Source organism: Mauremys reevesii, linkage group 2, assembly GCF_016161935.1.
Source record: "Mauremys reevesii isolate NIE-2019 linkage group 2, ASM1616193v1, whole genome shotgun sequence".
Taxonomy (NCBI): Eukaryota; Metazoa; Chordata; order Testudines; family Geoemydidae; genus Mauremys; species Mauremys reevesii.
Genome location: NC_052624.1, coordinates 162,299,606 through 162,322,141, shown reverse-complemented (window position 1 = coordinate 162,322,141; position 22,536 = coordinate 162,299,606).

The following is a 22,536-nucleotide window of genomic DNA, read 5'->3' as shown; positions in this document are numbered from 1 at the left end:
GGACCTCCTGTATACATGAGAACTCCATCTACGACTTGTAACTGCTGTTCATGTCGTTTGTACAAAGGGTCTATTGTTAGTGATCCCTCTTTGTCTATTTTGGAAAGCTCTAAAATTACTTTTATTATGTCCTTATCCAATTTTTGCATGTCTTTTAGATCTGGTATATTGGGTTGTACCAATTTAGTTGCAGCTACAGGACATTTAGGATTAGGGGTAATAACAGAATACTCCTGATCCTTACTTTCCCAAAATTCTCCTGATCGGGCTCCTTCACGGGCCAATTTATCAGCTTTCTCATTTTCTATAGCATAAGGGTCTAATTTCCAGTGAGCTTTTACTTTTTTAATTTTGATTGGCCGCTCTGAAACAGTAACTATTACTGTTAACCAATGGATGTATCTCATCAGTGATGCATACCTAATAGGTGTGCCATCAGAAGATGTAAAACCATTTGTTTCCCAATATGGTAGGAACTCTGTGAGAGAATTGCATACCCATGCAGAGTCTGAAAACAGACAGATATCTTGGTATGTGGTGGTGATGGAGAACTGCACACAGTACTCCAACACACAAGCCACTGCAGCTAATTCTGCATATTGAGCCGAATGTGGAGTGCATGAATATGCCTTTTCCCAAGGCTCTCCTTTCCCCTCAGGGGGAACTGCATAGATTCCGAACCCAGTATAGGGTTTGCCTTGATGGTAATAACTAGAACCATCAACAAAGAATTTATACCTATTAATGGGATCTGTCTCCTGGATTAAAGGTTGAAAGAGCTTTTGTTTTTCCTCCCCCCTTAGATCCAATTGATTGAAGTTGGGACATTTGTGTGGCTCTCCCTGATACAATAGAGCTGTCGGTAACAAGGATGGTGTCCTAATAGGTTTGACTGCAATATCTTTCCCTTGCAGTAATAATGCCCAGTGAGCAAGGCGAGCATTTGAAACCTGCCCATCTTTTACCCTGTTGGACAGTAAAGACTTAATAGTCTTTTCTATGTATGGATTTGCTTGTTCTGGGTAAGGATACTGTTTTTGGGCTGAAATTTCTCCTCCTTCCACAACAATAGTGACGGCCATGCATCCACAGTCATGTTTGTGTTTAGCAAAGGCATCTGCATGTTTGTACAGTAATGCCTGTAACTCAGGTTGGTCTGCATGTTTAGCCACTATTTCGTCCAAATCATACCCTTCAGGTTCAGAGTCCTCCACTGAAGATACCATGCCACACTCAGGTATGACTACTGGAGAGTCATCCTTTTCCTGTTCTACTGAAAGACACAATAATTGGTTACACAAATCAAGAACACATCCCTGTTTGTATAAGAAATCAGTTCCCAATAAGGAATTATTTGGGTCTGCTAACTTCATTAATGCAAAAGTATGATTCTTTCTTAAGTGACCTATCTGTACTTCAAGGGGTGTAGAAAGTGTGGTAGTAACCTGATTACTTGCAAAGGTTGCAAGTGTCTTGGTACATCCTGATGATAGAGGAGAGGATCTAGGATCCTCGACATGGAGAATACTGATTGCTGCTCCAGTATCTATAATGAGATTCCTGTCTAGTCCCTCTATCACTGCAGATATTGTGGGTCTTCCACTTGTATCTCTGCCTAACGGGGTTATGACTACACTCGGGGTTGTTTGTAGTCATGCAGCATATGCTGTCAGATAATCAAGGGGTTCCTCCTCTATCTCCTCAGAGGCAGCCAATTCTGGAGGAGTGGCTGTCCACTGGGAAAAAGGGGATGGATCGACGGAGGCCACTGGACGGTTCAAGGTTGCTGAGCCTTGGCCTTCCATCATCATCAGCTCATTCACACGGGCATGAAGTTCTTGGATAGCCCGTCGTTGAGCCTCAAGCGTCTGTTGCACTGTTTTAAACATTTTCACAACTGAGTCCTCAGTTTTGTGCAAAGGCGGTGATTTAGGTCTCTGCAGACGTGAACTGTTCTGTGCAGCATCTGAAAAGAAAGGAACACGATCCCGGGCTCCTGCATAGGATCCAAACGCATAACCCTGTCGAGGGGCCTGGCCACTCGAAGGTCCAGGGTTATTACGTGGGTTAGGGTCATTTTGCCAACGTTGATACTTAGGGAATTTAGGAACTCCTCGTCCTAATCCTGGCTGAGGTTGAGGTCCCTCAATCCTCACCGTAGGATTAGTTTGTGGTTCCTGAAGTACTGCAACCGGGGCTCCACGCCGACCTAATTTAGAGCCTCCCTGTGCATGTGCTTTAGCCAGTAAGGCTAATGTTCTTTTTAAAGAAATATCATCAGTGATATGCATATTAACCATTTCTCTTAACTGAGGAAGAGAATTATTAACTAGCAAACTGATGTATGGCAGTTCATCTGTCTCTTCTTTGATATGACTCCGCCAAGCTGCACTTAACCGCAAATGAAACTGATGTGGAGTTTCATTAGGTTTCTGCTTTAGGTTAGACAGAATTGCTACTCCAGCTTGCCCTGGGTGCTGATTATGTTCCAATAGGGCTACTGTCTCTTGAAAACTTTTCTCTCCTACCTAAACTTAAATGGCAAAGTACTCCACAATGCTCGATTCACTGTGAGTTGTAAGATTTTAACCCAATCTTCCCTTGGTAAGCCAAACACTTTTGCTGTCTCCTGCACACGTTGTGCATGCATAGCAACTGAAGAATCCTCCATCATTCCTACTTGCTTAGCCACCAGGTATAAGGTTTTAATATCTGTGACAACTGCTACAGGACAATCAGAATTGGAACCTGCAGTTCCTTCTTCTGGATCTGAATCTGAGCTTTCATCTGAGCTTTCATCTGAGCTTAAATCTACAATTTCTATTCCTTGCCTCCTTCTACCTGGATTCATATTTTCCTCATCTGAACCATCAAAACTTTCCACTGGAGAGAATCCTGGGTATCTAGGATAACTTTCCATGAAATGTCTATGGCTTACATCCAAAGTGTCTCCACACTGACGCAGGACATCTCTTAGTCCACTAAAGTCTGGCGTGGTAGGGCGTTCTACCAATACACTAGGTGATACCAGCATATACCACGGGGGTGTAGAGGACCCACGAAATTCCTGGGGTCTAGGCAATGTTGATTGCCCAAATGCCAATAAATGTCCACCCAAAGGGACTGGATTTTCTACTCTATATGGTGCTAATGTAACATTGGGTGGAGGAGCAGGAATTCTATTCCCTGCTTGTTGTTGTAGCTCTCTTTGTAACTTAGAGATCACTACATCACATGCATTAGCTACCTGTGTTACCTGTGATACAGCCTCTTCTAACCCTTGAACAATGACCGATTCTAAAGGTACACTCACAGAAGCTGTCTCTACAGAAGTAGAGATCTTTTTCTCTTTCTCTGCTTCTCTGTTTGTGTCACTAACTGCTTCACTGACTGTGACACTTGTCTCCGCCTCCTGAACTGTCACTTCAGAACTTCCGTCTCTTATCAGCAGACTGTCAGTTTTCTCTGCACTGCCAATTTCCTCTGACTCCACAGATTCAACTTGCAAATTCGCTTCTGAAGGTACTGTGTCTGCTTGAGCTAATTCTCTTGTTTTACTTCTAGTCACTGGTCCAATATGATTTCCTACCTCTGTTGGTTCCACCATACCAATAGGAATGGGAATCAATTCTTCAACCTCCTCTGCTATATTTTCTCCCTTTTCTAGTTCTTTAATCTTTTCCAACAGCCGACCACGGTCCACTCTATAGGCTACCAGCATCTGCTGAACTTCCCTGAGTAACTCCATCTTTTTATCCAATTTCTTTCCCAATGAACTACAAGCTACAAGCAAGCATTCAACAGCTATTCCCTTCACCACCTTAGCTCTTTTCTTTTTCTGCTCTGTTTCATCCTCAAATACATTACTCACAAAACCCCACGGGTTTCTCTGCTCAGAAATCATTTCACTATTTCTCAGCTGCTCCAAACCTCCACCATGTTCCTGAATATATTTCCTAGCAAAGTTTTCCAAAGCTAAACTGCTAGAAATTCCAACACACTCCACTCCTGTTCTATCTTCACTTTTAACACTCTTACTACGAAATAGAGAATTCATCTCTTTCTTTTCCTAGTATTTTCACTAGAATCTAGTATATTCACTAGAATCAATCCTCTGTTGATTTACTTCTGATACACAAAAAGGCGTCCCTTTTACAGAAAACAACAGGATATTACCCCTTGTACACCGGTTTAAACACTGTATCATAAAAGTCCCAAGTAAATAGAGGGAGTGGGGATACTCTCTTCTCTCTTCTCTCGATGGCTTATAGCAGATCGAGAGGTCTTTCCCCTCTGTCGGGACCTGCCAAATATCGGGGAATACTGAGGCAGACGGATCAGAGGTGCAGTCCGGAAGAGTTAATGGGACTAAGATAAGGTATCTTTGAACTATTCAAGTTCTGACTGATTGAGGCCTTTCTGGCGGCTATGAATACCTTGCTTTATTAACTCCCCGCCACCACTAGTGTGGGTCATAGGATCCAGATGCTACTGCGAATTATTTTATTCGGTACCATTCATTAACTTCTTCAACATATAAAAACCCCTTTCTGTGCGCGCTTATCACTTTAAAACAATATTACTTTAATATTCAGTTATCAATACAAAACCTTTAGGCAAAAGTGAAAGTAAAGACCTTAAGATTGCTTAACCACAATACAAAACGGAAATACTGGGCGTGCTGCCAGCAGCAATAACCACAGTTGATTCTGACTTTGGTTTAAAAGAAAGATTTCAGAGTTTTACTGAAATTTTTAACCATTTACTTACGGTTCAAAGAAATTCCCTGAAATTCCTGTCACACACTCCTTAAATCTCCTCCTGGCTGGCTCGCCAGTCTGTTGCCTGATTTGGGGAGGGTTAGTAGGGACAGTGGAATTTATCCACTTAATTTAGGTTTATTTAATACTTAATTTTCTAATTAATTAAGAATGTTAGTAATAATTAATAGATATTAATAATATGGGTATGGCTCGCCAATATGTGTGATCAGAAGATAAAAGTTCGTCTTGAATCAGGCTTCACAGAATTTAATACAAGGAGATTGGGGTATAACAGGAATTACACTGAGACAAAGTTTAGTCAAACAAGACCTTTTATTTAAAATCAATGAAACAAGAAGTAAATGTAAAATGTTAAAAGCAGTTTGATTACAAAGTTACAAAATATCCCAGTTCTTTAAGAGATATGATATATTACACAGTTCTAATGCACTTTGCAGCAAATAGTACTAAAGTGAATTTCACACCTCTGCTAGAGGAAGTATAGTTATAAAGAAACTGGTTATAAATTAAACCCTTCTTAGCATAGATGCTTTAAAGGTGAAGTAGAAATTAAGAATTATTTCATACTCACAACTTTGAAAAGAATTAATACTACGACTTAGTATTGACAGCTTTCATAGGAGAAAAAGGCTTCGAAGCAGGTTGAGACGACCAGGAAACAGAGAGATGTATCGCCTACCCTAATGGTGGATTATCACACCTTTTATAGGTAAAAATCCTTCCCTTTATGCCCAAATTTGTCTTTTCCCCATGGAAAGGTGAGGGTACCTGTTTTCATAGGCTGACCTTTGTGTACGTATTAAATGACGCATCTGCGGGTGTATGTGTTACATTTGTGGTCAAAAATACCCTCCTTTTTACCCTAACTAGGTGAAAGGTTAGCAGATATTCAGAAAGTCCCTAGACAATTTGCGTAGGTTTGTTTCCTAGTATCACTTTTCTGAGTAAGGGTCTTAAAGGTTGCTTTCAGCATCACAGAGGAAATAGGCCAGGATGTCTGGTTTAGAAGCTTCTAGGTATCTTGCATTTATAGCTATTGCAAATTCTATTAATCTATGCAGCCTACACACTTTTATCAAAAAGACATTTTATACAGACCAACAGATTAATCCTCAGGGCTACAAGCTTTCGTGGGTGAATACCCACTTCTTCGGATGCAAGCAGTCAAATATAATGCCACTTTTGAAGATACGACTTGTACAACTCTTACAGCATACTCCAGACAATGGAACATTTAGCGTAAGAATAAATAGATAGTGTATGTAGTGTCAGTAGACAAGGAGGCATGAAGGTCTAGAAATAGCAAATAAGGACTGGTATGTGTCTGAGAGAAGATGTAGTCTAGAGGTTATGACACCGGATTGGGAGTTAGGAGACCTGAATTCTGCTTCTCACTCTGTCACTGAATTGCTGTGTGAGGCTGGGCCAGTCATTTCACCTTTGTGTGCCTTTATTTTCACACACTCCCTGTCCCAAATCTTTCTCAGACTTGTGTTTTTAGATTATATGATCCTTCCATCAGGGATTGTCTCTTACAATGCTTGGCACAATGAGACCCAGAATTCAGCTAAGGCCACTAGGTGCTACAGTAATGTAAAAAGTAAGTAATAAAAATAGTATTGTGGGAAATAGCATACAGCTGATAGTTCCAGGCACCATAGAAGAAGCAGATCATGTGATGCATTTTATACACAGAGTGTGACATGGGGGAAGGAGTGACAGAACTTTTCAGGTAGCTTTAGCTTCATCATTGATTCACCCGTGACTTTCATGGGAAATAGATGAATTCATTTCTACAGCTGGAAACCTGATTTGAAGCTTTCCTAAGGGTTCTTTTATAAGCAAATGAAGCCAGATGGTAACATCTGTTTAGAAGTGATTCTGGGATTTTAGTACAGAAGTAACATACTACATTATTTAAAGTTTTAATTTAGCTGATGTCTTAACTATTCATACATCGTGGGGAGGAGGGAAAGGGAAGGGAGAAGGAAGAATTACCTAGAGATTTAAGATACTTGTCATTTTGCTTGCTATGGATCTGATATGCACATGAGTGTAATAAAGCAATGCTAACAATACATTTGTTTTATAATTGGTACTACTGTCATAAAATCCACCAAATCCAGGAGTATGGAGTGGCAATAAGCAGCATTAACTCTAGGTGGGATCTCCGCAGAGTGTTGGAAGCTATGGAATGCATGATGCCATGGAGAGTTGCTGGTCTTCTGCCCTCCCCTTCCTTCCCCTGAAAAACCCTGTAGATCTCCTTCCATGCTGGCTCCCTAGCAGAGGGTCTCCCTTTCACACCCCATGAGGGATTTCAGCCTATGGAGGCTCCCCTCCACTAAGTGGAGGGAGCAACCAGGTACATCAATATTACATACCGTATGTAAGATTTCACCTTTTAGAAAAGCCAAAGATCCCCTGCGGGAAAAGAATAGTCAAAATTTCAAGCAGGAAGTATTTCTTTGCTGACTCTAATTTTATCTATATTATCATGCCAAATTCTCACTACACATTCCTAATTTAATTTCTACCAGGAAAAAGGACACCCTGTATTAGTTCTCTGGAGTATTTAACAAAAAATCAGATTGATAATATTTAATGCAATGGGTTGCTAGAAGTGCCTCATTAGAAACTCTATACTAATTTAGTATTAAAAATTAATTTACTTTCTGTTTAACTTGAAATTCAGAGTAAACAGACTAAGATTGTCTGTTGGGTCATGACTAAAGTTAAATTGTTACTGAGCAAATTGGTATGACTCTACCGATTGCTTTCCAATTAGTGGTGTTTGAGCTCATGTGCTGCTGTAGGATGACTTGGTAAGGTTTAGATAGTCAGTGATGTCTTTTTTTCCTTCTAGAGCCAAAGTTCTTATCTATTGCAAGCCCTCTCTTAGGAGAACTGAGCTGATAATGAATTGAATAATAAAAAGAAATGTTGAGATGTTTTTATAAACATAGAAATCAGAAGAGTATATTTGGATCCATTTGGATAAAAGGTACAGAGTCCTGCATGTGTCCTAGAAAAAAGACAGAAGCATACATATTTAGCAAAATAGTAATAGGGGTTGGCCCCTCCTCTTCCCTTCCCATTGCAAGAGAGGAGGATTGGTCTGGAAAGAGAGCCAGTCCCTCAGGTAGCCCTTGGATATTCAGCTCTAAATATTTAGTCTCCCAGAGTCTATTGCCCTTTTTCAGGGTTTACCTTCTACCCCTCTTCCTGGGGACTATTGCTGTGCTGTCATTCAAGGTGGCTTTGGAAGTGGTGCATCTTGCCACTGTCTCCTCCTTGTCTGGACTACATCTGTTACCAGCAGCCTCTAAGTGGAGCAACTTTCTTACCATTCACTACCCCTTCATGTGGTAAGTTCCCCCTTTTAAGCTCCTTCTCCTCCAGGCTGAAGAGGCGTTACAGGGGCATCTTGTTAACATTGAACAGGCCCAGAAGAGTTTATTAGTCTCGTCCATACCAGTGTGAGGGCATGTCCCTTCACAACAATGCATCCATCCAGCACATTGCAGTCAGACTCAAGTATGCATCCTAGACTCTGATCTAAGATAAAGATAAATCACAAATAGACATGCGTGTAGTAATATGAATAATGTATTATTAGCTCATGAATAAAGTAGGTTGGAATTACATCAAAATATGCCATGACTTTAAGTCTGTTATCGGGGGCCATTCCTTGAAGGAACTGTGTATCCTACTTGGCAGATGAGTACCCCCCTTTAAAGTGGTGTAAAGCCTCATTTTCTAGTCCTACAGGGCATAAGATAAGAGAGTTTAACATTATGACTTTTTTATATCTGTGCATGAAAAAGCATCTATTAGTGCAGGACTGAAACAGGCTCACTGTGGGCATAGATCAGGTTTGATTTTGGGAGAGAAATTCCACATATAGAGGGAGTAAGAGGAAAAAACACTTTTCTAATGGTTTGATGGGGTTTTTTGTTTTTGTTGTTGTTGTTGTTGCTGCTGTTTGGTTTTTTTTGTTTTGTTTTTTTAAGATGGCAGGTGTTGTAACTGCTTAGTGGTTTGAAATGTTAAAGTAAGTCTTAAGAGAGATGTCCTGATAGATGATAGAAAAGGCAGTTAAATGTACATGCTATATTCATTTTTATAGAGGTACGAGATTTGACACGTGTGTGTGTGTGTGTGTGTGTGTGTGTGTGTGTGTGTGTGTTATAGGCAGTATCCATAGTGTGACTAGTGAGGAAACTGAGAATGTTACAAGGAGCTGAAAGGGAGCAGGAGAGGGAGACAAAGCTGTGATGAAGTGGGGAGAAATGGGAGCTAAGAAGTGTGTTATGAGGAAATTAACAACTCTGTCTGCAGAGCAGAGTTTGAATATTGTGCAGTAAATAATTCATGTGTCACCCATTGAAAAACAAGGGTAAAACAAAATATAGAATAGCTGCTCATTAAGTACAGTTCATTCTGTATACTGAGGCAGGGGTCCTGTGTAAAAAGTAGTATGTAATCATGCACACATACAAAATGGAAAATAACTGCCTAGGAAGGAGTACTGTGGAAAAGGATCTGGGGGTCATAGTGCATCACAAGCTAAATATGAGTCAACAGTGTAACTCTGTTGCAAAAAAAGCAAACATTCTGGGATGTATTAGCAGGAGTAGTGTAAGCAAGACATGGGAAGTAATTCTTCTGCTCTACTCCATGCTTATTAGGCCTCAACTGGAGTATTGTGTCCAGTTCTGGGCACCACATTTCAAGAAAGATGTGGACAAATTGGAGAAATTCCAGAGAAGAGCAACGAAAATGATTAAATGTCTAGAAAACACGACCTATGAAGGAAGATTGAAAAAATTTTGGTTTGTTTAATCTGGAGAAGAGAAGACTGAGAGGTGACATGATAACTGTTTTCAAGTACATAAAAGGTCGTTACAAGGAAGAGGGAGAAAAATTGTTCTTCTTAACTGCTGAGGATAGGACAAGAAGCAATGGGCTTAAACTGCAGCAAGGGAGGTTTAGGTTGGACATTAGGAAAAAGTTCCTAACTGTCAGAGTGGTTAAGCACTGGAATAAATTGCCTCGGGAGGTTGTGGAATCTCCATCATTGAGGATTTTTAAGAACAGGTTGGACAAACACCTGTCAGGGATGGTCTAGATCAGTGGTTCTTAAACTAGGGCCACCACTTGTTCAGGAAGAGCCCCTGGTGGGCTGAGCTGGTTTGTTTACCTGCCGTGTCCACAGGTTCGGCCGATCACAGCTCCCACTGGCCATGGTTCACCACTCCAGGCCAATGCGGGCTGCAGAAAGTGGCGCGGGCCGAGGGACATGCTGGCTGCCCTTCCTGCAGTCTCCACTGCAGCCAGTGGGAGCCGCGATCGGCCGAACCTGTGGACGCAGCAGGTAAACAAACCATCCTGGCCTGCCAGGGGCTTTCCCTGAACAAGCAGTGGCCCTAGTTTGAGAACCAGTGGTCTAGATAATACTTAGTCCTGCCTTGAGTGCAGGGGACAGGACTAGATGACCTCTCGAGGTCCCTTCCAGTTCTATGATTCTATGTAATTAAATTGCCATAATGCATACACACAAGGGGATTGAATTAAGGTAGCATAAACCATCTTTAATTCTGGCATTTTCTGAGTTTTGGGTGTTTGACTTTTCACAACCTTAATATTGTTTTAACATAGTACTTTGTGTGTACAACATATATAAAATATCAAGTATTGGTGTGATAAAATTTGGGTTTGAGTTTTACCTCTAATTGGATTTTTCTGATTTTGAAATGAGGACAACCTTTTGAGGGATTTTTTCTTTGTGACTCTATTGTTAATGTAGAACAGGAGCCTGGATTAGGTGTTTTTTTATTTTTTTCTTTGAATCTGGGCTATTTAAAATATCTCAAGTCAGGAAACCACAAAATAATAAACTGCATATGCATAAATGTATGTGCATAGGGTCTGATCTTACAAATCCTAATTTTACAGATCTGCAGAGTCCCTTTGTCCTCTGAGGGACTAATCATGTACAAAAAGTCACATGCACATTTGAATTTTAAGGATGGGGTCATACTGTGTAAAGTATCAGGGAGTTGCCGTGTTAGTCTGTATCCACAAAAACAGCGAGGAGTCCAGTGGCACCTTAAAGACTAACAGATTTATTTGGGCATAAGCTTCCATGGGTAAAAAACCCACTTTACCCACGAAAGCTTATGCCCAAATAAATCTGTTAGTCTTTAAGGTGCCACTGGACTCCTTGTTGATACTGTGTAAAGTAATATGTAATTCATATATAAAATAAACAAACTAGGCTGAGTTGGAAGTGAACAGTTTTTGTATTGCTACCTTAAGTAAAAACATTGTTTCTTGTGTTGTAGCCGTGTTGGTCCCAGGATATTATAGAGACCAGGTGGGTGAGGTAATATCTTTTAAGGAGCCGACTTCTGTTGGCGAAAGAAAAGCTTTTGAGCTACACAGAGGTTTTCTTCAGGTCCTGAAGAACTCTGTGTAGCTGTAAGTAGCTCACCCGTCTTGTCTTTCTTAAGTAAAAATTGGCATTACCTGTCAGCTATACTTGTTGAGTAGCCCTGAATGCTAGAGGAGTCTTCACAGACCTGTGGTAATGTAGACTTGGTAGGTCTAGCTTCTTGTGGAAAACCATGCTTTTCAAAAAGCTGTAGGAAATCATGACTCCATAAAACAGACCAGGCTGTTTATAAAACCCCCATTGCTCACATCTACTGTCAAAGTTTGGATGGAATAGAAAGAGAGGGTTTGCTGAAGAAAGTAAGAAATCTCAGGAGTTAAGTGCAAATTGTCATTGTTTTATTATTTGCAAATGGCTCATAAACATAAACACTAGTAAAGCTGACAAATTTTATAACAAGTTTATAATATGTGGTAGAGCTGTGAAAGCTCAGAGAAAAGCTGCTCGGACAGCAAGTTGTCATTTTATTTCTTCAACTCTATCCAGGTTAATAGGCTCTTTTAGTATACGCATAAATTTTCATAATAATAAACATTCCATTCATTACAAATATTAAAACTCAAGAGGGAATTTACATTCTTTCCACATTGGTACTATTATGAAATTGTAATTTTGTTACCTCCACTACAAGGCATAAAAATGCTTTTTATTTAGAAATCTAATATAGGATGCTGGAAGATTTAAGTCCTGTGTTACCTCTAGAACAGGGGTCGGCAACCTCTGGCACACGGCTTGCCAGGGTAAGCACCCTGACTAGCTGGGCCAGTTTGTTTACCTGCCGTGTCAGCTGGTTCAGCCGATCGCGGCTCCCACTGGCCAAGGTTCACCGTCCCAGGCCAACAAGGGCGGCGGGAAGCTGCGGCCAGCACATCCCTTGCCTGTGCCGCTTCCCACAGTCCGCATTGGCCTGGGACAGCGGTGGGAGCCGCGATCAGCCGAACCTGCTGACGCGGCAGGTAAACAAACTGGCCCGGCCCGCCAGGGTGCTTATCCTGGCAAGCCACGTGCCAGAGATTGATGACCCCTGATCTAGAAGATTGTCTCATTTACAGGGTCTCCACAGCATTATTTGAAATCAGTGAGAATGTTGCCCTTGATATTAATGGATTTAGTATCAGATCCTTATTGCTTGTAGTAAGTTTTAGTTTACATTCTCTAACCCCAATACACTTTTTCTTTCAGTTGCTCAAAATTTTCCTTGATTCTTGGTCTTATTCCAAAGATTTGTGTTTTCGCTTGCTTGTTTTATTTTTGGGAAATTTAAGCAAAATTCATTCACCCATTTTTGAGATATGGGCATTTTTTTTACTGTTTGTATATTGGGACTGAAATTTCGCACTTTGTATAATTCAAAAGCAGTCAACATTGTAAACACCAAGCTTAACTTACTTTTAGGGTCCTGGTAGTGTGAGGAAAAACAATCCAGTTTGGGAGAAGATCTGTCCAATATTTTTAAAGTTATGGAGTTTTTCAGTTTGAATATTCATGTATACACATTAGTACATGTGATGCTCAGTCAGAAAGAGTAAGCAACTAGCAGGCTACCCAAATTCAACCTTTAAGGACATACTAGAAAAGTATATAAATGGTAATTAGGGCTATTTCTTATAAATAGCTAACAAAACCATATTAGATAGACTAAAGCTTTGAAATGTATGCCTGCATTGTTAGAGAACTGGAGTTAATGCTATTTGTATGTGTTTACTTATATCTTGTTAGATGTAAACCATGTCTATCACTATGTTCTATTGATTCAAAGATCAAAAGGGAATATTAACCATTTGATGAAGTTTGGTGTAACAATATCATTGTCTTTATTTCTTTTTTGAAGTTTGTAGTAAACTACCTGTAAATGGTGGAAGATGGGCAGTTGCAATATGTTAATCTATGCAGCTAATTAGCTGTGGTATATAGGAAATAGGAGATTCTACTTCAAAGCCACAATGCCGCACCCAAGGAATGCCTGCTGTCAAGAGGCTGCCAGAGAACTATAAAAAGAACACTAGGGCACTGATCCTGTATCTCAGATCTGCGTAAGCTTTGTCAGGGGAAGTTTGAGTCACAAGACTGAGGTCTCCAGCTCCAGTCTGGATCACCCTTATATTGGACATTGGACTATAACCTATGGAACTAATTCTGAAAGAACTCTTTGTAACTCTGAAGCTCACCACCTCTACTGTGAAACTGACCTAAGAACTTTATTCGTATCTGTATGTATAATGATCTTTTACCCAATACACACTCTTTTCTTTTTTAATAAATTTTAGTTTAGCTAATAAGAATTGGCTGTATTTGGGTAAGATTCATTGACCTGGTGGGCAATGTGTCTGATTCTTTGGGGTTGGTAGAACTTTTTATATGATGAACTCTATTTTCAGTATCCTCATCATATTTGACTTTGCTGTCTGGGTGGGAGCCCAAGGTCGGATTGTTTTAAGGGAACTGTGTTTTGGCTTCTGACCATTGTAGAAGCTGTTTTGTTCTGGCTTGGTGAATCTAAGTACTAGAATAACCCCCAGTTCTGGGGATTGTCTGCCCCATTCTTTGCAGTTTGCTCTGATTGAGTAATCTCAGCATGCCCCCCCTGGGACCCAAGTCACAGGAAGTTTTTTTCTATCAATATTTTATTTTTCCTGCAGCCTGAAGCAGAAAATTTAGATTGTTGTGTACATACTCAGTGCTTTACCTTTATGGTGCCTTTGACTGCTTAGGGTCCTCTGAGCTAAATGTCTCATTTAAGCTCTCCATAGTTAAGAAAATGTGAGTTAAGGCTTTATTTAAGAACATCTCTGTTAAGGAGACATGGAGTTGAACTTGGGGTAGGGATGGGGGAAGGCAATGGTACTCTTTTAAGCTTTGCAAACTTGACATGCCCACCTGATGTGCCATGGCAAACTGTGCAGATTTGGCTTCTTTCCTAAATGTAAAGAGTTTTTCAAAGCACTTCCCTTTTGCTCACAGTATTGACTCAGTATTGGCTGGAGTAAACTTTAGCCATGATACTTTTCATCTTTGTGCTGATTTTGGCTAGGCATTGGGAGAGCTGGGACATGCTGCTGTTTGTTTGATGTAGAGCAAGATGACAGATGTGTGCAATTAGCATTTCAACTTGTGTTGCCTCCAGTTTCTTGACAGCTTCATATAGAAATAGACTTTTATCTGAAAATGGGATTGAACTTGGGGAGGGGAGGGCTCATCAGGTGGGGATCCCAGAGCTAGAGGAGCTGGTTCTCATAATGTCCATCTTGTTCTGATCTAAGAAGAAAGACTTGAGTCTTTGCAACATAGTTCCATTTTCACCCTTGCAGCTTCATGGAGTTAGGACAGGAATATCTGGTGAGCAGCAGTATCAAAAGCAGACGAGGATGCTTATCCTTCTCTTGTTGATGAACTGGAAGTCATTCCACTAGAGAAACAAGTGCTGCCTCGGTGTAATGCCCTGCCCTTAATCTTGACTGAGAATAGTTCCAGATACTTGCTGCTAATAGCTGGCACAGTCATTTTTAGATTAGTTTATTGATTAATTTAATTAGAAACTGGGAAGAAGTTCATGAGGTGTCTTGTGTCAAATAATGGTTTCTTTAGCACTAGTCATACCATTGCATATTTTATGGTGGGTGACAGTCTGTGTTAGTAGCCTTACTCCAGGCATTCTCTACTCTCATAATCTAGAAAGGACAAGGTTCAGAGTCACAGGTGATCACCTTGATTGCTGTCACTTCTTCCATGAATACTATTTGTTGGAACAAGTCAAATTCTTCAAAGGAGAGGTTGTGTTTCTCGTCCTGTTCTTGGTTTGTTGCTTTTAGTGTCCCAAAGGTCATCTCAGTTGCGGTTGATCTCTGTGAAATAAGACTAAATCCTCACAGTAAGAAATGTTGTGGTTTGGGGGTGAGTAGAAGCAGTCTTGGATTATGACAAAATGTATAGTTTGGAAAATTTCTGCAGGCATAATCTTGCTGTTTCAGTGACAGAAGGAAGTTTGGCTTTTTTTCCTCCTTGATAACATTGGCATAGGATTGAACATTATACAAGTTTGCATTAAATGCCATTTTAAATGCAAAATATAACATTAATAAATATTTTTTTGTGGAGCCACTGTGGTCAGATTATTGGGTTTTGTTAATATATAGTGGATTTGTCCAGACTTAACTAAATATTGATGTCAGACAAATTGTTGGCTTTAAACTTCATAAAGGATTTGAGCTTGATTAGATATAGAATGTTTGGCATCTGATAATGCTCATAAAATTACTGAGCTTATTTAGATTTTTCTGCTGGCAGCCTGACTTGTAATGACTGCCAAAAGAAAAATCTTCAACTCTTCTGAGATTCTATAGCTGGTTTCAGAAAGTTCGATGTATTTTAATACTTAGAAAAGCTAACAAACTTTAAGGGTAATAAAAAGAATGGTATTACATTAGCTTTCATCAAATTAACTCATGCTATGCTAATGACTTAGAAACCAGCTTCCCTTAAATCATTTGTTCCAGTGTAGCTATGTCTTTAATTTTATCTTTACTTAATATGACTGCAAAGTGTGTGGGTATCTGAAAATGGATGCAGTGACAAGTATTTGATCTTTTTATTTTTTTTAACCCCAGAAAGAATGTCATTTTCTTAAAGTACATATTCTATCATGTTGATTATATGTTGATTTAGGACTTGGCAGGAAACTGTGCACAGTGATGGGTAGACAACTGCACAGATTTCTCTTTGCTCGTATTTTTTGTCACTAATTATTCATATATTCTCCCCGATTTAACAGTGCCAATGATTAGTATTCGTTTTAGCAAGCTTAGTTTTTATGAAGATGTGTCCCATCAACTAGTGTGCACCATGGCAAAAAGACTACTTTTCATGTATATGATGATTATACTGCTTTCACTTCCAATGATCTCAAAGCACTTTACAAACATAAATTAAGCTACACAAAACTCTTGCAGAGTAGCTAAGTAATATTATGCATATTTCAAAGATGACTAAGGTGAAGCACAGAGATGTTAAGTGAAGTGATCTGTTGTTAACACAAAGTGTCAATTCAGAATAGGGAGTCAAGCAATCCTGATTCCTAGAACTATTAATTAACCAGTAGATCACAGTCCCTCTTGGGGTCTATTTAACAACTTAAAGCAAAATTCTCTTCTGAAAATTTCTCTATAAAAATGAGTAACATTGTTTATGGACTTTTGCTTCTACATCATACTTGTGCCAAAAAAATAGCATAAACATATTCAAAGTCCATCCATAAGCACCACAAACATGCCACTGCAGTAAAGGCAGCCACTTCCCCCAAATCAGTCAGGGTTTTACCTTGCCCAGCCCCAGCCCTCTACAGGGCTTTTCCAACCCCTCCAGGGCCAGAGTGGGTGCTCAACCTGCTACAATACCCATACTGGGGGAGAGGGGATATGCAGGTACATTTTCTTCATGCTGCTGAAAGAAGCATGCAGTGTAGATGTACATTTAAAGGGATCTCAAATAAGTGTTGGTGCTAGTCCTCTTTCTGTACCCCGCTGGGATCAGAGAAAGGACATGAGTGTAATTTCTCCCTTTCTCTGAAGGACAGGAAAGATGATATATCAGATTTTCCTACCCTGTTCCATGGAGATCACGGTCCATGTAAACAGCACTAGTATGCTCTTCCGACTTAAGGCTTGTCTTCACTATGGAGCTAAATCGGTGCTACTGCAGTCGATGCAGCAGCATTGATTTAGCGAGTACATTGAAGATGTGCTCAATCGATGGGAGAGAGCACTCCCATCGATTTCTGTACTCCACCTCAACAAGAGGCAGAAGCAATGTCAGCGGGAGAGTAGCTCCCATCAGCATAGCATAGTGTGGACCCCACGGTAAGTAGATCTAAGCTACATCGACTTGAGTAAAACTACTAACATAACTCAAATTGTGTAGCTTAGATCAACCAGCAGCTGTAGTGTAGACCAGGCCTTAGTGTCTGCAAAGAGGCTTGGGTGAGGCAGGATGATGCCAACATATCAACTTTTTTCTTGTTTTCACAGAGGCCCCAGCATGGATGATGCTAGACTAAGGGTACGTCTACACTACGGGATTATTCCGAATTTACATAAACTGGTTTTGCAAAACAGATTGTATAAAATCGAGTGCGCGCGGCCACACTAAACACATTAAATCGGTGGTGTGCGTCCATGGTCCGAGGCTAGCGTCGATTTCTGGAGCGTTGCACTGTGGGTAGCTATCCTGTAGCTATCCCATAGTTCCCGCAGCCTCCCCCGCCCCTTGGCATTTCCGGGTTGAGATCCCAGTGCCTGATGGGGCAAAAATCATTGTCGCGGGTGGTTCTGGGTACAGCCTCACCCCTCCCTCCCTGAGCAGCAGACAACCGTTTCGCGCCTTTTTTGCTTGGTGAACCGTGCAGACGCCATAGCACAGCAAGCATGGACCCTGCTCAGCTCCATACCGCAATCGTGAATGTTTTAAACACCTCGCGCACTCTCGTGCAGTCTATGGTGAACCAGGACCTTCAAACCGAGGCGAGGAGGAGGCAGATACGGCAGCGCGGCGATGACAGTGATGAGGACGTAGACACAGAATTCTCTCAAACCGCGGGCCCCTGCGCTTTGGAGATCCTGATGGTAATGGGGCAGATTCTATCCATTGAACGCCGATTTTGGGCCCGAGAAACAAGCACTGACTGGTGGGACCGCATTGTGTTGCAGGTGTGGGACGATTCCCAGTGGCTGCAAAACTTTCGCATGCGTAAGGGCACTTTCATGGAACTTTGTGACTTGCTTGCCCCTGCCCTGAAACGCCATAATACCAAGATGAGAGCAGCCCTCAAAGTAGAGAAGCGAGTGGCGATAGCCCTGTGGAAGCTTGCAACGCCAGACAGCTACCGGTCAGTCGGGAATCAATTTGGAGTTGGAAAATCTACTGTGGGGGCTGCTGTGATGCAAGTAGCCAAAGCAATCACTAAGCTGCTGCTATGAAAGGTTGTGACTCTGGGAAACGTGCAGGCCATAGTGGATGGCTTTGCTGCACTGGGATTCCCTAACTGTGGGGGGGGGGCGATAGATGGAACCCATATCCCTATCTTGGCACCGCAGCGCCAGGGCACCCAGTACGTAAACCGGAAGGGGTACTTTTCAATGGTGCTGCAAGCACTGGTGGATCACAAGGGACGTTTCACAAACATCCACGTGGGATGGCCAGGGAGGGTTCATGACGCTCGCGTCTTCAGAAGCACTACTCTGATTAAACGGCTGCAGCAAGGGAATTACTTCCCAGACCAGAAAATAACAGTTGGGGATGTTGAAATGCCTGTCGTTATCCTGGGGGACCCAGCCTACCCCTTGATGCCATGGCTCATGAAGCCATACACAGGCAGCCTGGACAGTGGTCAGGATCTGTTCAATTACAGGCTGAGCAAGTGCAGAATGGTGGTGGAATGTGCATTTGGCCGTTTAAAGGCGCGCTGGCGGACATTACTGACTCGCTCAGACCTCAGCCAAACCAATGTCCCCTATGTTATTACTGCTTGCTGTATTCTCCACAATCTCTGTGAGAGTAAGGGAAGACCTTTATGGCGGGGTGGGAGGCTGAGGCTAATCACCTGGCCGCTGATTACGCGCAGCCAGACACCAGGGAGATTAGAAGAGCACACCAGGAAGCGGTGCGCATCAGAGAAGCTTTGAAAACGAGCTTCATCAATGGCCAGGGTACAGTGTGACTGCTGTGTTTGTTGATGAACACCCAACCCCCTTGATTGACTCAGTCCCTGTAAGCAACTCCCCCTCCCCCTTCGAGTACAGCTTACTTATGCAAATAAAGTCACTCTCATTTAAAAAGCATGAATTCTTTATTAATTCATTATAAAAAGAGGGAGAGAAGTAAGGGTGTGGTTTGGGAGGAGGATAGGAGGGACGGAGAAGGCCATTAAAAAAAATTCACAGTAACGACAGCCTTCTGGTTGGGCTTTCCACGGGGGTGGAGTGGGCGGGTGCACGGAGCCTCCCCCCACGCGTTCTTACACGTCTGGGTGAGGAGGATGTGGAACATGGTGAGGGTTGAGGGTGGTTATACAGGGGCTGCAGCGGCACCCTGTGATCCTGCTGCCGTTCCTGAAGCTCCACCAGACGCCAGAGCATGTCAGTTTGATCACGCAGCAGCCCCAGAGTTGCATCCCGCCATCGCTGATCTTCCTGCCGCCACCGCTGATTTTCCTGCCGGTCTTCCTGCCGCCACCTCTCATCTCGGTTGTCCCTCCTGTCCTCACGTTCATCCCTCCTGTCCTCACGTTCACTGGCCTCTTTCCTGTAATTTGATACCACGTCCTTCCACTCATTCAGATGAGCTCTTTCATTGCGTGTAACTTCCATAATATCCGAGAACATCTCATCTCGCGTCTTCTTTTTCCTCCGCCTTATCTGTGCTAGCCTTTGGGATGGAGGAGGGATGGTTGAAAAATTTGCAGCTGCATGAGGGAGATAAATATTTAGAAAGATACATTTTACAGAACAATGGTTATACTCTTTCACAGTGAACATCACTATTCACCTAGCACATGTGATTTCCCTACAAGGTCGCATTTTTCATCTTAATAGTGAGTGCTTGCAGCCCTGGAGTTACAGACCTCACAGACACAGGTCCAGGCATCAGAATTCAGCTTGCATGCGGCCATGGTAAGCCACTGTCTTTCGGCTTCTGTAGTGATTTATCCCTCCCCCCCAACGCATGGCTAATACCACGCTAGCTCCCTGCTAATCAACAACCTTCCCACCCCCCCCCACCCACTGCGTGGCTGGTAGCTTGGGGAAGATCGCCGGTGACCAAACACAAAAAAGATCATTGGCATTTCACTCCTCCCCTCCCCCCGCTTCGCTACGTCCAGGAAAGGTTTTTTTTTAAGCTGCTGCAGTCCATGAACCCAGTAGTAAAATGGCCATCCCCCTTACTTAAATTCCTGATTTTTAACCAGGTTATCCTGAACGATATCACTTTGCTGAGGATAACACAACAAGATAAAGAGCGGATGCTTCTTGAATGCCAGCAGTCACCGGGACCATACGCTGCTATGCTTTGCCACGCAATGATACCTGATTACCTGCTACATGCATGGCGTGGTAAAGTGTCCTACCATGGTGGGCGGAACGAGGCTGCCTTGCCCAGAAACCTTCTGAAAAGGCTTCTGGAGTACCTACAGGAGCGCTTCATCGAGATGTCCCTGGAGGATTTCCTCTCAATCCCCGGACATGTTAACAAACTTTTCTAAGTAACTATACTGTCTGCGAATGCATCTCAAGTCCTCAGGGCAAATCAATCATTAAAAAAGGCTTGCTTAAAAAACAATGTTTGCTATTTGCAAAGGTACACTCACCAGAGCTCCCTTCCATGGCGCCATTGTCTGGGATAGTTGCTTGTGAGGGCTGGGAGGAGGGTAATTCCGTCAGGGTGATAAAAAGCTCCTGGCTGCTGGGGCTCACGGAGTGCTGTGTGCTCTCTGCTAGGTCTTCCTCCTCTTCTTCATCTTCATCTTCCCCTTCTGCATAATCCTCAGCCATGGCAGAGATTACAACCCCCACCTCGGAATCCACGATCAGGGGTGGGGTAGTGGTGGCGGACCCCCCCAGAATTGCATGCAGCTCAGCATAGAAGCGGCATGTTTTTCGACCTGCCCCGGACCTTCCATTTGCTTCTTTGGTTTTCTGGTAGGCTTGTCTGAGCTCCTTAACTTTCACTCTGCACTGCACTGAGTCCCTGCTGTGGCCTTTATCCGTCATAGCCTTAGAAATTCTTTCAAATACTTTTTCATTTCGTCTTTTGGAACGCAGTTCTGTTAGCACTGAATCCTCTCCCCGTATAGCGATCAGATCCAGTACCTCCCGTGCAGTCCATGCTGGGGCTCTTTTTCGATTCTCAGGAGACTGCATTGTTACCTGTGCTGATGAGCTGTGCGTGGTCACCTGTGCTGATGAGCTCTCCACGCTGGGGAAGCAGGAAATGAATTTCAAAAGTTCGCGGGGCTTTTCCTGTCTACCTGGCCAGTGCATCCGAGTTCAGAATGCTGTCCAGAGCGGTCAGTGGTGCACTGTGGGATACCGCCCGGAGGCCAATACCGTCGATTTGCGGCCACACTAACCCTATTCCGATATGTTAATACCGATATTAGCGCTACTCCTCTCGTCGGGGAGGAGTACAGAAACCGATTTAAAGAGCCATTAAAATCGATATAAGGTGCCTCCTAGTGTGGACGGTTGTGGCGTTAAATCGGATTTACGCTCCTAAAACCGATTTAAACGCCTAGTGTAGACCAGGCTTAATATTTAGCTGCTTTTCACAAAGGGGTGGGCACCAGTATGTACCTCTACATCTCTCTTCCTTACCAAGGATTTTCCACTTCTTTCCATCAGGCCTGTGGTGTGGGATCAATAGCTAGACTACATATTGCTCAAATAGCCACACTGGCAGAAAGCAACATGATTCACAACAGTGACCTCATGATCTGAGAACTTTCATAACTCAGCCAGAGGTTATTGGTTCATTACAGGAGTGGGTGGATGAGGTTCTGTGGTCTGCAATGTACAGGAAGTCAGACTAGATTATTATGATGGTCCCTCCTGACCTTAAAATCTATGTGTCTATTAGTTCTGTGCAAAAAATCGCCTATGAGAAACATTGCTCTGTGCACCCAAAGTTTTGAAATATCATGTTTTGTGTGTTCATGAATCATATTTATTATTAGCTTATGAGAGATTTTCCATTACATTTTATTAGCTCTCTTTCCTCTTGGATCTGCAGACTACCCTTGCATGGCATAAGTATCCTCATTGCACAATACACAGGTGACTGGTAACTGTTGATAGTGGTCTGGCACAATGGCAGCCCCCCACCCCCTCGCCACCATAGCCACAATCAACTTCCTGGGGACTGCCAAGGCACCCTCCAGCAACACCCTCTTGAGCACGGTGCCCCCCTGACTACACTGCCCTGTCACCCACCCTTAAGGCCAGCCCTGATAGCCTTAGGGAAATTGGCAACCTGTATGAATTTTTTTTTTGGTGCCCTGACCCCCGCTGCCTTCCCGAGCCCTCCACCTATCCCTTCATCCCCCCTCCCTGCTGCCTTCCCCACCCATCTCCCTATTGCTCTGGCCCCCACTGCTTCCCCCACCCATCCATCTATCGTCCTAGTTCCCGCTGCTTCCCTGGGCTCCCCACTCCACCTCCCAGAACCCCTGGACCCCACTGCCTCCCCCACATTGCCCCGACTAACTCACTGAGTTCCCTTCTCACACCCAAGGCAGGCTAGTCCAGACCC